The sequence below is a fragment of the Centruroides sculpturatus genome, unplaced genomic scaffold (assembly GCF_000671375.1).
Source record: "Centruroides sculpturatus isolate CEXI.00-Female unplaced genomic scaffold, Cexi_2.0 scaffold489, whole genome shotgun sequence".
Taxonomy (NCBI): domain Eukaryota; kingdom Metazoa; phylum Arthropoda; class Arachnida; order Scorpiones; family Buthidae; genus Centruroides; species Centruroides sculpturatus.
In genome coordinates, this window is record NW_019384739.1 from 511419 (window position 1) to 518848 (window position 7430).

The 7430-nt window shown below is 31.7% G+C and overlaps 1 long non-coding RNA gene and 1 pseudogene across 1 annotated transcript in view; one reads left to right on the plus strand and one right to left on the minus strand.

The window, feature by feature from the left end:
* Positions 1 to 2776, minus strand: part of LOC111628345 — an 8241-nt gene extending 5465 nt beyond the window's left edge. Inside the window, exon 1 of the long non-coding RNA XR_002757161.1 lies at positions 2738 to 2776. This is a non-coding gene — a long non-coding RNA (uncharacterized LOC111628345). The remainder of the gene's footprint in view (positions 1 to 2737) is intronic.
* A 2170-nt stretch (positions 2777 to 4946) lies between these two features.
* On the plus strand, positions 4947 to 5616 carry LOC111628331 (annotated as a pseudogene).
* Positions 5617 to 7430: the final 1814 nt, after the last annotated feature.

Below are 7430 nucleotides of genomic sequence, written 5' to 3' on the forward strand. Positions count from 1 at the left end.
TGAAGTATGTGCTTAAATTCAGGATAAATTTGCAATGACTTGCTTATTGCTTTTATGTAATAAATGTCTAACAGGGCAAAAATTTGTTGTAATTTGTATTAAGTGGAACACAGGTACAGTATAAAGACTAAGACTGTAATATAAACATCTCCTGTAAGTTGTCTATCACAAATCATCAATTGTTTGCTCTGTTTTACTGATGGATAATCTATAGGTTTTTAAATAATCTTTAAATAGATTATGAATAGCATTTTCTAAAATGCAAGTACGCAGCATGACATTACAGTTCATATAGTGTTGCCTGATTTATGGATCTTTGTGAATGCAAAAAGTTTAGGAGTATTAGCAGAATTTGCCATTACACTATCTAATTTTAAGGTTCAAAAAATCTAAATCCAATAAATACAACACCAAAGCTATGTATGTGTGTGTGTGTGAACCCACACAGACTTTATAATTATAATCATTAACATTATATCAATAATAATACATAAACAGTAATTACAAAAGATAATTAAAAGTAGGTAAATACATTATATCCTTCTCAGAATTTATGCAAAGAATAACTCTATAATAAAAATATTTTGGAATTAACTGATTGTGTGATATGACTTTTTTGTCTTGACTGGTATAGTTTATATTATTGCATTATTAAAGTCTTTAATAAACTGTTTGAAAATTTACCATATTTGCTCTTGTATGATTGCATTTTGTAATTTTTAGCTGTAAACTGAGTTTAATCAATGTCCCAAATTTAGCTAAAAGAAATATTACAGTACTTATTTGCATATTAGCTACTCTCAATCTCAATATACTCTATCTCAATCATTTCAAACTTATTTTTGTTAGAGAGTAACAAAACAAACAAATTTTTGTTTACTCCGACAAAGTGAATACTTCAATGAATGCCAGTCTTCACAGCAACATCTGTACTGCCTGAATCCCTGATTCTGCTGAATTTCCTTTCCCATCCAGGTCAGGTGAAATAATGCCACTTTTGTTACATTATTTATGGATTGATGGTTTGACAAATGCTCACACTCCAGCAATCAATAATTAAGGATCTCATAAAGGATTTTGAGTTTCCTTTCAATCTTGGAATGAACTTTTAAAATCATTGACAGACTACAAGACACCTCCACCATGATGTTTTTTCCCTTCAGAGTTTTTATCAGATGACATTACTTACTTTAAATTACTGAAGAACCATAACTACAGTATGGTAAGGATGCATTGAACTGAGACTCTCTGTTTTGCTCTTCCTTCATGTAACTTCCCAGAATTATTTCTGTTATCTTCCTGTTTGGCAGTTCCCTAGTATTGATCATAAAACTATTTATAGGTCTTTCAGTGTTTGTTTTTTGGGATCTTTCCAGAACATTCTGAATATGTAACCAACTATCCGATCAACCCATTCAAAATCTCTAAAGTCAGTTCCTTGATTTGACAGGTCTTTCAGATAGTTTCTTTTGGGTGGACATCCTTGACACTTCCCAACTCCTGTCATTCAATTCTCCAATCCCATCAATTTTTTTTTTCTATACCAGGGAATTTCAGCATAAGGTCCAGAAAACTATTTTAGATTAATGAGTTTTCTTACAATGAACTTTCTTAGGTCAAGAATTCTTAAAGCATTAGTCATATGGGCAACAAACTAGGAATTCAAAATTTTTTTACTATACAGTAGAGTTGATTATCTAAAAAATTTATTAACAAAAGTCAACTTCAGAAAGTACTACTGGCACTGGCAGAGTATACATTGCCCCATTACTGCTATTCTTGGGGTCAGCATTAACCTTCTGCACAGTATTTCCTTCAATTGTTAGAAAAAGTATCAAAGAGAGTTAGTGGAGTTATCAGGAAATGATCATCTTTATAAAGTTAAGTTTTCAGAGACCTGTTTAAAAGATTTAAAATTATTCCTTTTGAAGCATATACAGAGAGTTTAAATAAGTCCTTGTGGTGCTTTTCAAGGTTTGGGGTTCATTTCATTTTGTGTTTGGTGGGAGACTACAGACCCTCAGTCTGAATCACTTTCAACCTTTAGATATCCCTTCCTTCAGGAGAGTTCTATCCTCAAGACCTGTCTCTTTATTTTGTCACATAACCCTGCCACACTTGTAGAGGTGATGGAATTCACTCTCCAGGAGGTGATAAACAAATGGACAGATAGTATGATGGAGCAGATTACATTGGTCAACATCACCACACAAAGAAGCAGACATGATCTTCTCTGGGTACAACCAACAAGGCAGGCAAGCTACACCAGCCCATCACACAGTGAGAGATGTATGTGTTGTCAGCAGGAAAGTATAGAAACAGATAGTATAGAGACAAAAATATAACTGTGGACAATTGAGAGGACTACCTAATAATTTTAGATAATTTGGAGTTTTGCCAATGGTACCTAACCAATCAAGTGCATTGGTGTGAAGTTTGAATGGATTGTTTTTGCAGTGTGTTAAACATGTTTTTTAAAATTTATCTGTATCATTGAAATAAATAATACATAAGTTGTAAAGTTCTGTTTTTTAACAATAAATTAATTTTTCTAAGTAAAATTGTAATTCATATTATTCTAAATGGCATAAATGAATAAAATTATTATTCAAACATCATTCTACTACAATAAATTCTTAGATTCATCAATGAGGATTCTAAACTTTTATATACTATTTTCTACTGCATCAATGTACAGAATACATAACAAATTAGAATGAAAATAAAAAAGTCTTACCTTTCCTTTGTTTTGCTTCTTGTTAATTTTTTTAGCACAAGAAGTTTTTAAAATGATTCCATGTCTCTTTGGAAAGTGGATTATAAAATTTGAGAATGATACTTCTTCCTAGAATAATTTAAGAATTTAAATATTAAGAATAGAAAAGATCGAGATGATTCATTAGCTAATTAATTAATTTAATATTAAAATAATTTTTTAATACAGGACATTTATTGTTTCATTCAAAAGAATATAAGACAATATGCAAGCGAATATCATTTATAATCTGATAATTTAATTCGATGCTAAGTGGAAACAACCTTAAATATTTTAAGTAAAAATTTAAGACTTTTACATTTAATATTCTATCGACAATTATTCAATTTTGATCGCTTATAAATAAAAAACGTTACATTGCCTGCGTTATTCGGGTTTATGTAATTAAACATTTACGAAAAATCTCGAAATGGAGGGAAAAATAACTCGCAATTTCCAGAAAACTTTCTATTTCAAGATGGCGTCGGCAATACGAAATCGAACGAATTCGAATCGGTGGAACGTGCGATAAATGCGTCACACGTTACGTCATAAGTTCTACGTCAGAATATTAACTAATTGCAAATGTTTTCTTTAAAATGCTAAAATAGTCCTCTTTTTTTGTAAAATATCGCTAAGATATTTGTAATAATAAATAAAATTATAAAAACGCATTCCGTAACCTTACAGGTTACAGGCCGCAAATCTAGGTTTAAAGCGTATCTAATTTAAATTATTTAATTTTGATATAAATCGAAAAATATTAAGTTACCTACGTTACGCGAGTTTTCATTATTAAAATTTGTACGAAAAATGTTAAAATGGAGGGAAAAAGAACTCGCAATTTCCGGAAAGCATAAATTTCCAAGATGGCGTCGGCAACAATACGAAATGGAACGAATTCGAATTTGTCGTTGCAATGCGTCACGCGTTACGTCACGAGTTTTACGTCATAGATGTAATATTTCGAGTATTTTAATTGCATTTTTTAAAGGAAAGTTTATTTTTAACAAATTCTTTTCTCTCGGGTTTGGCAGAATATTTGTTAAATGTAAAACTTCGCTAAAAAGAAAATTTACTCAAATTACATTACGAGTGGTTGGGGTTTGATTGGAAACAATTGCTTCCACCATTGTAAGATAGGGAATTTACAACATATTTCGTACAACTGAAAGTTTTAATTTATATTGCCACAATATTTTCTTAACTGTGAAAGAACGGGTAGCTTGCACTTCCTTCTTGCGGATTGATTAATTTACATAATAAACAACACCCCAGCACATTTCTACTACCAAATGATCTGTCAGATTATCTATTGGGCTATGTTGAGCCTAATAACTAATTACATAACAAATCAGTTTGGCTAGAGATAGATGGTTTAGCTGTTCTCCTAATAAATTTCGAAATTAGAATTAAATTAATTTTAAATTTAGAATATTATAAAAAGACATTGTCCATTGTCTATCCCAGGGGTCGCCAAAGTGTCGATATGGACCCTCAGGGGTCGATGCAACATCATTGCAGCTAGGGGGTCGATTAGGGGATTGTTGCGGCTAAGGGGTCACAACCCTTTTTTTTTTTTTTTGTTTACACAGAAACCACAACCTACGACGTTTTTTTTTCGCTCATACACATACACTTGTAATAAAACTATATGGTGGGGGGTCAATGTGAGGCTTTGGAAAGTGATTGGGGGTCGACAGTTAAAAAAGTTTGGCGACCCCTGATTTAAATGATGTGACGTCACTAAATGTAGTCGCGAATTCTTTTCAATTCATAGATTTTAATTGCATGTAAAATTAAGTTTATTGCATTTTATTAATTCAATAATTTTTATTATCGCATTTTTTCACAAAATTTTAAACTTTAAAACGATTTAAATGAGAATTAGTTTTAAAAATGTAAATATTCTGACGTCATTTTTGGCCCTCTACATTTTTTAATTGGCAAATGTGACGTCGCGTATATTTTATTTAAAAAAATGGCGTTATCTCTAAAATATGAAAGATTCTTTATTTTGTAAACATTTAAAGCCGAAAAATACTTTTCAATCTATTAATCGTTTTTTTCTAGGATTAAAAATAATAAATCATTTTTAAAAAATTGAAAATTTGTAATTTGAATTGATAATTTGATTATCATTAAAATACTAAATTTAGATTAAGTGTTTGTATTATCATATTAACAACAATTAATCTCTGGTTAATAAGGGAAACAATTGATTAACTGTTTGATATATTTTTTTATTGTTTTACTACCTATCTCAAGTAACAACAGTTTGAAAATGTCGAGGAGAACGGCTCTGTGGCGAATTAAAAGGGAATTGATCAGTATCACAAGAGATCCACCAGCTAATTGTTCGGCGGGACCTATCGACGACAACATGTTTGAATGGTAAGCTACTATAATGGGTCCACCCGATAGACCATACGAAGGAGGTGTCTTCTTTCTCAAAATTTTCTTCTCCATCGATTACCCGTTTCAACCACCTGAAATTAAATTCGAAACCAAAATTTATTATCCAAACATCAATATAAATGTTAGCATTTGTTTTGGATATTTTAGAAGAAAATTGGTCTCCAGCGCTGACCATTCCCAAATTGCTACTTTCTATATGTTCGCTTCTCTGCGATCCGAACACCGAAGATTCGTTAGATGAAGAAATTGCCGAATTATACAAGAGAGATAAGAAAAGATACAACAAAAAAGCGAAAGAATGGACTGAGAGATACGCAATGGAACATTGAAAATTATTTTTCATGCGTCGTTTTCATTCTATTTTTCTTCATAACGCAAAAACACCCTCAAATTCAGAAAAATGTATCATAAATCCGGCAATCTCTACAAAAATATGTTTATTTATGCAAAATTATAATAATTATATGAATGAATGGGTTGAAATTTGTGCATAAACAAATAAATAACGATTATGTATCAATCTTGTCGATTTTTCTTCTTTTATTAAAAATTAAAACAACATAAAAATTATACAAGTGAAGCTTTATGAGCAATAGGGGAGTATGATAACCCAACCCACCGCTTGCCTCAAGGGCTTCGCTTAATTGTTCCCAATATAGACTACTCGTAACAGAAATTTCGTGGCCATCCCGAGAAAGACTAACAAATTTCTGCACTCCTTTTTTCTAATTACGTTCTTGTTTTCGTAGAATTCATCTTGAACACAAAAAGTGTTCAACACTACTGCAATAGTGATGACGGTTTTACTTTCCCAGCTGTTATGTATACATAACTAGGCAAAGTATTGAAATCGTGTCAGATTCGACCCTCCGCTATTTGAGACCTTTTGTATATAGATATAGATTTTGTCTGTATAGACTAGGGGTCGCCAAAGTGGTTGATGCAACATCATTGGGGGGTCGATGCGCCTAGGGGTCGATTAGGGGGTCGATTGAGGCGTCGATGCGGCTAAGGGGTCACAACGTTTTTTTTTTTTTTTTTTTTTGCTCATACACATACACTTGTAATAAAACTTTACGATGGGGTCAATGTGAGGCTTTGGAAAGTGNTTTTTTTTTTTGCTCATACACATACACTTGTAATAAAACTTTACGATGGGGTCAATGTGAGGCTTTGGAAAGTGGTTGGGGGTTGACGGTTAAAAAAGTTTGGCGACCCCTGGTCTATCCCAAAAGATATTGTCCAAAGGAAATAATTGTCCAGAATGAGACTCAAATCCACAACTCTTGATTTATTTATTAAAATATTGTTTTCTAATCCTCGGTGTTCTAAGTAAAATGTCAGGTCCAAGGGAAACCCACCCGTCGCCGGCCGTTTTCGGTTTTAACAACACTGTAGTTAATTAGGTTGGAAATCAATTATTTCTGAGTTATATTTTCTTTGTCTGGGATGTTTTTATAATTTTTATACAATTAATAGGTTTTATATTTCATATCTAATAATAATTTAAAAGTCTATAGGCCTACATAAAAGCTAGCAGATTAGCCCAGCGTAGGTTAGTTAAAATATCAACAGCAAACATTAAGTTTATTATACATGATTTTGTACTTCTAACCTGTAAACACTATCATATTATAGTGTTTAGTTTATATTTAGTTTATATAGTTTGTCTTTTTTTCATTTCTGTTGATGCTAATTAGACTATTTTCTTATGTGCATAGTTCAATATTTCGCAAAAACCCAAATAACTTCTAAAATCGTACAGTAGAAAGCGACTTTCTTAAGGTATTTTTAAACTGTCTATCTCCATTCCGCCGGGTGAATTTTTTAAAAAAACCGTTTATAGTTTGCATTCTCATGGCTTAGGGTAAACCCTAACTGTGTACCAAATTTCAACTTTTAACTCCTAATCGTTTTTGCTCTGGGTTTATTATTATCATTATATCAACCCATTTCGATTATATTGGATTTGCTAACAGGTGGGTCTATTTCTTTTAACTGTAGCCGAGAAAAGCACGCAACTCTATGCAGGATATTTCCATGTTGTTTGATTTATGTGGATCGGTGTTTAACTTTACATTACTTGGACTAGTGAATTTGTTTTAATCGTTTCATTCTACTTCATATGTAATTGTTTCGTATTGTTGAATTTTTCTTTTATTGGTGGCCCTTATGCCAAAGTGGTATTTTTGATATACAGCAACTGACTTAGTTGCTGCCTACCAAAAATGTGTAATGTTTTGATGATAAAAAATCA